We start from the raw sequence: 7,714 nt of genomic DNA, 5'->3' as shown, positions 1-7,714 counted from the left end.
GGGGGGGAGGAGGGGGGGGGGGGGGGGGGGGGGGGGGGAGGGGAGGGACAAAGGCAACTTTTTATATTAAACTATATTTTAATACAAACGATAAGTTCTTAGCTAGGGATATGGTCTAACCTTTATTGGTATAGCCCCCATTTGTGCTTTTTACCTTTTTTTAAATACCAAAACCTGCCAACATGAATCAACCTGTACTTGCATTTTCCACTATTTGGACCTTGAGAGCTTGTTCCAAGGTTCTAGCAGGGGAGCGCAGCTACTCATACACCCTTGACCCAAGACCAGTCCTCCTCTATTAGGGATGGTCATCCTCTTTGACCAAGCATGCAGCTTCGGGAGGGACACACATGGAGCAGTGAGGGAGGAAGGGGATGCCTGCCGAGTCAGCCAGATGAGCTGCATCAACCCTGGGGATCAATGAGGTAACATGTCACAGCCAGATAGCCCTCACATCTCATTTTCCACTATTTCGGATGAGAATTAAAAATGTTAACTACCTGAATATGAACTCTCTGAAAAAGAAAATTAATATCCGTCATTATTAATGTAAAAAATGAATGTTTCTGAAAAATGAAAAGCAAATTATATCTGAAACAGCATACTTTAAAACACAAAGTAATTCACAAAATTTCATTTTTCACAAGTGATTTCTTTCTGTAGACTTCTAAGACTTAAAATTAGCAGAATTATATCTCTGAAATATCCAACTAAAGTAATAACTCAGAGTTGAGGCTATGAGAATAAATTTAAATAATTTAACATCTGCATAATCAAAAAAATGGAAAAAAACAGGAATCTCTTTATCCACCTATTTAAGTTACACCTAATAGGGCTTTTAACAAACGGTTGTAAAGCAACTTGTAAATATAAATGCCATTATGTAATTATAGTCAATTAGTAATAATTATATTGCTGACACGTGAGTGTTCTATAAATAATTCATACAACTCCATCTAGAATTTTTGATTCAAAAAAGGAGAAAATGCAACAGCCATTGGTGTAATGCCTACAAAGAACTTAAAAAATATTTTACTTTATGCATCTATAAAAAACTATAAGGAAACAGATAAACATCAAAAGGTTTAGCTACAGTGTGGAACTTTGACTTTTCCCCCACAGTGTTGTTTTATTAAAATAGTCACAGCAAATAAATATTTTGACACAGCACTAGAAGTAAAAATGTGGGGAAGAGGTGACATAAAATACATGCTTCAAGACTGAGATAAGAGGAAACAATTTTCTTTTAATATTAACACTGGCTGACATATTTGGTGGTAGACAACAGTTAACTGATAGGATTTAATTTCCAAATTTTTCTAGCAATCTTGAAGTGATTAAAGAGGCTGTATTATAATTATTAAATAAAACATCAAAGGGTTCTTTCCAGTGGGAAAGCTTTTAAAAAAAAAAAACTATTGAAATAGCTCTGTCTCACAGATCCCTGCTAAAAGAATGTAACAACTCCTTACATTATCAAGAGCTAAGATCTGAGCTAAGTTTCCTTTCTCAACTAATTAAAAGGTTGAGATACATATTCTCCCTCAAAACCCCATGCCTCTCCCCCACCAAAAAACAAAAACAAACAAACAAAAAAACAGCCAGAAATAGGCTCACCCTTACAAATCTTGTGTGTAATTTTCTTTTAAAATTTGTCATTTTCTACCTTGTGTTATAATGTCTATGCTTTTCAGCTGCACACGGTGGCTCACCCCTATAATCCCAGCACTTTGGGAGGCCGAGGTGGGCGGATCACCTGAGGTCAGCAGGTCAAGACCAGCCTGGCCAACACGGAGAAACATCGTGTCTACTAAAAATACAAACATTAGCCGGGTGTGGAAGCAGGCACCTGTAATCCCAGCTACTCTCGGGAGGCTGAAGCAGGAGAATCACTTGAACCCAGGAGGCGGAGGCTGCAGTGAGCTGAGATCATGCCACTGCACTCCAGCCTGGGTGACAGAGCAAGACTCTGTCTCTAATAATAATAATAATAGTCTATGCTGTTTTAACCATACTAGATTCCACCGAAGGCAGGGTCAATTATACTGCATCTTTCTAGGTGTCTCCCAGAGTAAACAGTCTTTATCAATACTCTGAACTTTTTGCAAACTCTATCAGCTAAAAAAAATTAAGGTTTGGTAATTCTTTGTAACCTGGTTTAAAACAAACAACCCTCTGGAACTATTAGAGAACCAGAGGGATGGATGGAGGAGAGAGTAGTGCATATTAGTTGTTTGCTGTCAGTTAAGCAAAAGCCAGACCAAAGAGCCTCTTCTCTCCTTTTCCCTTCAAAAGCTAAATTTTATCCAAGTCAGTAACAGTGTCCCTTAGCTAAGGAGAGTCTGCTTAGGTTCACTTCAGAGAAGCTCAAGAGGCTGGTGTAATCTAGGAGGCTTTTGTAGGAGTCTGCAAGCAAGTACAGAAGAAAAACAAATCGAAGTTTAACCCATACGCTATTGCTCAAGTCAAAAGCCAAAGAAAATCCTAAAACTTGGATTCTGAAGAGTCCTATAAAATTCATGTAATCCAAGTACTTCTTGGGTTTTGTTTTGTTTTAAAAAAGGGTGTCAACTCTGTCACCCAGGCTGCTCTTTTAGAACTCCTGGGTTCAAGTAATCCTCCCACCTCAGCCTCCCAACTAATTAGCTGGAACTACGGTGCGCACCACCCCATCTGGCTATTTTTTTAAAAAACATGTTGTAGCAAAGAGGTCTCACTATGTTGTCCAGGCTGGTCCTGAACTCCTGGGCTCAAGCCATTCTCCTACCTCAGCCTCTCAAAGTTTACAGTAAATTCAATCTATACCAGATAAAATTTACATCAGTATGACCTCCCTGCAAACTCTGCAAATGCCTCCATAACAATTGGCCCCTCATTAGTGAAAAGATGAGTATGACCTACAGTCTATATCACATGTTAAGCTTTCTCACAGGCTCCAAGTCATGTCCCTGTCCTGCAGGTAATAACAGAGCCCATACTAGAGGCAAAATGACAAAGCAGATGATCATTCAAAACGATTCTGTTTTCGAGACTGAAAAGGACATATCTGCTAATGCACAGAAAAATATCTAGAAGATCATACAGTGGTGCTAACAGTGACACCCTTCAGTCAAAGTATGAGTAGCTGGGCTCCGCAGATTCCTCTGGGGAGGAATGTGAGCTAGAAGTGGATGTAAAGGGGTTGTCACTTATTATATATACACCATTGTTTTAACTTTTTATGAGCGTCAATTTACTTCTGTAATTTTAAAAATAAGAGTCCCGGCTACTCGGGATGCTGAGGCAGGAGAATCACTTCAACCCGGGAAGCGGAGGTTGCAGTGAGCCGAGATTGCACTACTGCACTCCGGCCTAGTGACAGAGTGAGACTCCGTATCAAAAAAAAAAAAAAAAGACAAGAAAAAATAAATAAATATAATTCAATTTTTTAAAAAGACTGAATAGACCCACATGGAATTCAAATGAAAAATAAGTGCCACTTTGCAGAAGTCAATCAGAAAAACCTACATATCAAACAGAAATAATACAAGTATCCTACCCTACAAAATAAAAAGGAATACTGGTAATATTACAAAACTGCTCACAGCAACTGCAACCCATTACTCGCTAGTCACTACTTTGATCACACAATGTTAGTCACCAGGGGGAGTTTGAGGGTCCATCTAACAGCTGCCTGTGCAGTCTTAACCTCATTAAAAAGGTTTGCAACAATTCACAGTCCTAAAAAAATGTTCATTTTGTACACTGTCTCTTTTTTCATGAGAAACAACCAGACACACACACACACACACACACCCCAATGTACATTTCACCAGGGTTCATGTTTGATTTCCTCAAAAGAAAGAAAAGTTTCCCAATCTGAAAAGCAAACCAACCTGGACAATCAAGTTTACTAGCACTTAAAGGGAATGTTCACTTACTCCTCACAATTGTTCGTCATGAAACTTTGGGATTAAGTAAAATTTTATCCACTTACGACTCCTGAAAAAAAGAGGAGGGGGAAACACAAACTACACTCTGAAAGCAGCATAATCTAGCCATAATGCCAAATGTAAACAGTCATTATACATTTTAGCAAGGCAAAATGTAACTAAACATCTTTAAAAGATAAATGCCTGTGACCTCTGCAATCTTAAAAATTAAAGTGTAAATAGTCATAAAATGTATCCCAAACTTTCTTTTTAGTTGATTTTCCTAAAAAATATTAAAAGCAATCATATTGAAAATGACTCAAATCACCATAAATTAGGCAACAAAAATCACATAAATTATTTGGGAGAGGAGAATTTTTGTTTAACCCAGTTTATGAGTCCACAATATACACAAAAATTTGAAAACATGAAGACATACACATAATACATCTCATTTCCCACCATTCCCTCAGACACTGTTTCTCACCCTCCTCTATTACTACTAGTTTTCTAAATCCTCCCAGAATTTCTTTATATAAAGAGCAAACATAAATTTGTATTATTATACCTCGCCCTTAAGACATAACACGCTATTCACAATGTACTACTTAGACCTTGCTTTTTTCACTTCATAACAAATTTTTGTGATCTTTCCCTGTTAGAACGCAGAAAGCTTCCTTATTCTTTTTTCATAACTGATTATGCCTAGCTTTAGAACATTTTCAGTCTGCTTTCTCCAGGCTAACCTTTTTTTTACTTCTTTTTATTATTATTATACTTTAAGTTCTAGGGTACATATGCACAACCTGCAGGTTTGTTACATATGTATACATGTGCCATGTCGGTGTGCTGCACCCATTAACTCATCATTTACATTAGGTATTTCTCCTAATGCTACAGGCTAACCTTTTAAGACATTCTGTTCAGCCAACTACTTAACACCGGAATTAATTTCCTTCCCCCAAGATTTGAAAACCAACCAGATTTGCGATGTCCCCAAGGGATACGTTTCAGAGAAAGCAACTCATTATCTAAATTACATCCTTTTAAGAATGTTTATTTTCAAACAGGTAGAAAGGAATATTGCACAATTGTCTCCTCTAATCGCTTAAAGCTATAAATCAGAATGCAATCTTCAAAGTAAAATTACCTTTCATTTGGGGGGTTCAGCGTTATAGTCAAATCAACAACGACTGTAAAAGTTTCTTTACTTCTTGTGCTTTTCTTCCACTGCAATTTTTTTTTTTTTTAATTTTTTAAAGAAGACTAGAAAGCCTTAAAGTCTAATAGCATGGCATTCTAATAGCAGGAAACCACAACCCGATTTGATCTTTCATCTGCCAGGTCAGAGACTGAGGCTTTTATCTTGCAGAATTAGGCTCACCTACCGTCAACAAGAGGACTTCTACAAAGCGACAAACACTTTCAAAGAATATAAACTCTGCGGCGCTGCGTGTACGAAATTACACTCCAAGGGCCAGAGCCAACTCCAGAAAACCCGGCTTCACTGGCGAAAAGCAATCTACAAACGCCAGCGGGGGTGACCGGGAACGGGTAGCGCGGGTGGAGGAAAGAAGAGAAACCGAGCGCCTCGCCGCCAACCCTCGAACCCGCGCGCGGTCGCCGGAGTCAGACACTAAGAGCCGCGCGCTGCCCAGGGACGGAACCCCGGAACCACGACCACTTACGGAACCAGCCCGCGGGCGGCAACGGCGGCCGCTCGGACTGCGGACCGCGGCACGCGGGCCGGGCGCCGGGAGGGCGGGGGTTCCCCGGAGGAGCTGGCCGCCCCGGCGCCCCATTGGGCGCTGCTCCAAACGTGCCCGAGTGGTGACAGCAATAAAGTGGGTCACAAGGCCTAGCGGGTCCCCAGCGAAAGCGCTCTCGGCACCCAGTCCCCGGCTTTCCCCGCCTCCCAGTTGCTGGAATCAGCAGCAGCTCCGGGCGCCCTCAAGCCACCCGGCCCCGCCGTGCACCCCACTCCCGCCCCTGCCCCGCAGGTAACCCCAGCTGCCCCAGAGGGCCTCTCAGGCAGGGCGGGCCTCCGCCCCAAGTCCAGGGAAAAGACACACTAGAACAAGACGCCAAACTTGGGCTTCAGCTCCCGCCTTCCCCACCCTTGGCCGCCGCCCCCCGGCCCCACACACGCCGCCCCCCGCTCCCTCCCCTTCCCCGCGCCCTCACCGTGTGGCTTGCGGCGGCTCCGGCTTCTTCCCTCCCCCACCCAGGTCTCCCGCTGCGGTGGCTTGGAACCACTACTCTGCCCGTGTCCAGGAGGCGCCGCAGCTCCCACCTCCAGCAGTACTTGGGGCTGTGAGTGGCGCCCCCCACCCACCCCCCCAAAAATTCGCCGCTACTGTGGCCAGCTCCTCCTCCCCCTCCCTTCCCTTCCCTTCCTCCACCGACCGGGAGCGCGCATGCGCCGCCGAGGAAGCCAACCGGTGGACGGCAGGCCCTGGGCCCACCGGGCGGGCGCCACTCACCGGGAGCGCTCACGGCGGCGGCCAGATTTCCTTCGCGCTCTCGCTCTCCGGGGTTTCCTTTTTTAAAACGGCAGCCGCAAGCCGAGTCAGTGATTGCGCCCCCTCCCGGCGCATGCGTCGTCAGCTACCCCGCGGGCTCCGACGGCCGGCGGAGGCTCTGCGCTCGCCCCTCCCCTCACTCTCCCTTTTCCCGGCGCGGCTCGGTGCGCATGCGACTTGCCCAGTTAGGCAGCACGGAGCCGCGCCAGGGATCCCGGACGCCCGAAAAGACTCCCGCTCCCTTGGGCCGAAACCTGGCTCTGCAGGCGCCCAGTTCCCTGCCCCGGCCGGGAAGGGCGCCGGTTACTAGAAAGCCGGGGAGGCGGGGCCTGGTCGGGTGGAGGGCGCGGCCGGCCGGCGGAGCGCTAGCCTTAGGTCCTGGAGGCTCTTTGGCTTTCCCCCCGTGTGCCGGGGGCGAGGAGGAGGAGGAAGAGCTTCCTGCCGGATGAGGGATCCGGAGGCCAGAAAGGGAACCCGCTCTCCCTTCCAAAGCAAAACACTGCAGACGCCAGGTTAGATTTTTCGGGTGTTGGCAGACTTTTTCCCCCAGTGGCATCACTCGCGTTTCCTCTCGTGGTGCTGGGAGTGAAGAGTTGAAGAGGCGCCTGGACCGCCAGTGACATCCTCTCCCATCTGGAGGAGCGAGGCTTGGGTTGCTTCTTATTGGTGGGTGGGTTTGGGGAGACAGGGCATGCGCCCTTGGCCGGAGGAGGGAAGCGAAAGGACGTCGGGATTTATTTGCTCATTTGGAGATTTTCCCCCGGCCTTTTATAAACACCAAGTGACGGTATGATGGAAGATGGGGAATGAAGCATCAGAAATAAACCAGGACCCTAATTTGCATGGATTTCCTCGTTGCAACAACGTGTGACTACTACGTATCTTCGGGAAATGACTTCCCTTGATGCGTTAAGGCACTCTTGGTCCACAGGGGAAAGCACATTTCAGTGCTTCTACTGGAGAATAGATCTTTACAATCTTAATTCCTAGTAATTCCTATGTTTTAATGAATATCATTTGGATTTGAAATAAAAAGCCATCTTCTTGTTTCAAAAAATACACTTTACTTTTTTGGCTATAAAATCCTCCCTTTAAAGTAACATTCACCTCAGTAAACATTTTCAGTTCTTGCTGTATGCTCCGGGCAAAAGAACATCAAACTGAAGCACTTATTCAGATACTTGATCCTTCACCTAAGGATTTTTCTTTCAGGAGTGGGAAAACATGATTTGTTAATTGACCCCATCATATAACAGAAGATATTTTGGTCGACGTTTTTGC

At 44.8% G+C, this 7,714-nt stretch overlaps 1 protein-coding gene across 2 annotated transcripts in view; it reads right to left on the bottom strand.

Annotated features, from left to right (window-relative positions):
* The window catches only part of CLOCK (clock circadian regulator), a 119,872-nt gene extending 112,965 nt beyond the window's left edge, over positions 1 to 6,907 (bottom strand). The window contains exon 1 of one of the 2 annotated variants that reach the window (XM_025385679.1): positions 6,395 to 6,907. The gene's annotated coding sequence lies outside the window, so the exon portion shown is untranslated. Of the gene's footprint in view, positions 1 to 5,061; positions 5,547 to 6,394 lie in introns of those variants that run through there. The other variant, XM_025385680.1, reaches the window with a different exon arrangement.
* Between the last annotated feature and the right edge of the window lie 807 nt (positions 6,908 to 7,714).

This window comes from Theropithecus gelada, chromosome 5, assembly GCF_003255815.1.
Source record: "Theropithecus gelada isolate Dixy chromosome 5, Tgel_1.0, whole genome shotgun sequence".
In the NCBI taxonomy this organism is placed as follows: domain Eukaryota; kingdom Metazoa; phylum Chordata; class Mammalia; order Primates; family Cercopithecidae; genus Theropithecus; species Theropithecus gelada.
The sequence above is the reverse complement of the archived record's forward strand: the minus strand, read 5'-3'. Positions and strand labels throughout refer to the sequence as shown.